General features: G+C 49.5%; 1 pseudogene; it reads right to left on the minus strand.

Moving 5' to 3' along the window:
- Nucleotides 1-308: 308 nt before the first annotated feature.
- Nucleotides 309-2,159, minus strand: LOC115330829 (annotated as a pseudogene).
- Nucleotides 2,160-2,409: the final 250 nt, after the last annotated feature.

The raw sequence follows: 2,409 nt of genomic DNA on the forward strand, positions 1-2,409 counted from the left end.
TTATGGGCGTTAAAGTCTCCCCAAAATAGTACGTTTTCTGAGCAGCGCGGCATAATCTTCATCATAATCGTAGGGTCCCATTTGGTTCCCGGACGGACGTACGCAGAAACTATGGTGGTGTCACAGTCCCCTTTACGTATCGTTACACCGGTGAACTCAGCAGCATCGTCACATAAGTCTGTCAAATCTATTTGACGCTGATCCAGTTCTCTTCGGACAAGTATCGTGGCTTTCGGCACTTCGTTCTTCGTGTTTTCAGTAACTGGCAGTAGGCCCTGATAAACGACGTATAGAGAAAGTCTGAATTTGCCGTATTTTATACGAGTTTCTTGAAGGGCTAGGACGTCGTATCGGTTGGTCTTTAAATGTAGGCGTAGATCTGAGAGGCGTTGTTGTATGCCGTTAGTATTCCATTGAAGCACTGTTGGACATGCAATATTTCGGGTGCGTCTCTTTGGGTGGATGTTGGGATGCAGCATTATGCTATATTCAGCAGTGGGAACGCTGCCTGAATGAAACCGCATAGAATGTGTGCCCACGAGGCATCAATGCCATCAAGATAAGCGCACGCCATTTCTGCTGCTATTCTGAATAATTTTATCCAATTTGCCGTAGGTTTTTCCGGAGAATCTCGCAGTAATCTTTTTGAAGAGTCAGCCGTTGATGTTGGTTCAATATTGGTGACTCCCGTTGAGTGTTCAGATTTTTTGATAGATGCTCCGTTGCATGTCGACTTTTCAGTGCCCGTCGGAATGGTGACACCGGGTTTTGGCTTATTAGACGCTGTTGCAGAGTTGTTGTTAGGTGGTCTTTCGATATTTTTTTGAGGATCGGTCTTGAGTGCTGCGGCATAGCTTAAACCCTTATCGTCAAGGGCTGGGGGTTGCCTGTCCTGCACTGGGGCTTCTCCACTTTTCTTGGAGGTGCTGTTGGCCACCACATTGGGAATGGGCTCTGGTATGACTCCCGACGCCTGCTTTACAATAGTTCTGGCAGAGCGGTAGTCAACGGCATTTCTCTTGGCGTACGTGACGACATTTTGCTCTTCTCTCCATTTTGAACACGCTGGAGATGTAGCTTCATGTGCTTCTCCTCAGTTGACGCACTTGATCACTGTGGATTTACATTTGGTGTTGCTCGTGGTGTTAGTTATAGGATGCGGCTCTGCACAACGAGAGCATGCGGAAGAACGTGTGCATGAGACTGCAAAGTGCCCAAAACCACCACAGTTACGACACTGGATTGGACGGGGTTTGAACTCCGTTACTTGGTGTCGTACTCGTCCTAGCAGCACGAAGCTTGGCAATGGTGAACTGTTGAATGTCAGCTTTACGACACCTGTCGCCCCAAGACGACGTACTCTGGCTATGCGGTCATCCGATCGCAGGTTTTCTAGAATTTCAGGATCTGACAGTTCAGCATCGACATTTTTTATGACACCAATCGATGTGGGGCCCTCGAGGGATCGGTAGGCCCTGACAGAGACACCACAAAGTTCAGGGCATTTCAGCAGCGTCCTTGTTGTTTGTCCGTTGCGCACATCAACGGCGACGACGTTGAGGCGCTCGTTGAGGCGCTCGTTGGGGCGGATCTGAAGGATGCACTCTGGACAGAGCTTCTCTAGGGCGTTGGAAAGCCTCAAGCTGCTTAAAGTTGCTAGCTTTTGGTCAGGCTTCGTAGCGGCAAAGATTACTGTGAGTCCTTCACTGACGTTCGGCTGTTTGCGAACTGTTCCCGAACTCGAAGCAGAGTCGGACAGTGTTTTGTGTGAGCGCTTACGTGATCGTGCCTTGTTCCACTCTTCGTTGTTGGTGTTGCTTTCATCCATAATTTCGACCCCGGTCTCAGACGAGTTCGCTACCGACTCGGACGTCCAGAACTTGGACGCGGTGTCATGAGCATCGTGAGTTGAGTCGTTCGGCATGCAGTGTTGTCCAGGGGTGATGTGGTCTGTCGATACTGGGTTTGTGACGTTGGTGGCGGCGCTTTCAATGCTCTGCTGTGGAAGTTCGATCGTGGAGCCGGGCATCATGATTGGGGTCTAGAAAAGACCACCCTTACGAGTGGCTTTTCACTGGCGACTGCTCGGACGTCGCCGGTAGTTCTGAAGCTTCTTATGGTCGGTCTTTGAAGGTCACAGCTGGCTATAGGCTACCGAAAAGGCTGTCGAATTGACGGAACGAAAATTTTACGTCCTCAATCTCAGGCACTTCTTCTTCCTTCTCCTTAGAGTGATGCCACCCTTTGTAGTACCCGATGCCGACAGCACGCGCTCACGGGTAAAATACAAAGAAATCGATGAAAACAAAATGTCGCCATAGCACAGTCAGCGCCACAGACGCGTGCAGGAACACGCTTTTTCACGCGCTTCTGAACAAAAAATAAATGTAAAAGTGGGAACAAAATGGC

This window comes from Ixodes scapularis, unplaced genomic scaffold (genome assembly GCF_016920785.2).
Source record: "Ixodes scapularis isolate PalLabHiFi unplaced genomic scaffold, ASM1692078v2 PGA_scaffold2__306_contigs__length_199485367, whole genome shotgun sequence".
Lineage (NCBI taxonomy): Eukaryota > Metazoa > Arthropoda > Arachnida > Ixodida > Ixodidae > Ixodes > Ixodes scapularis.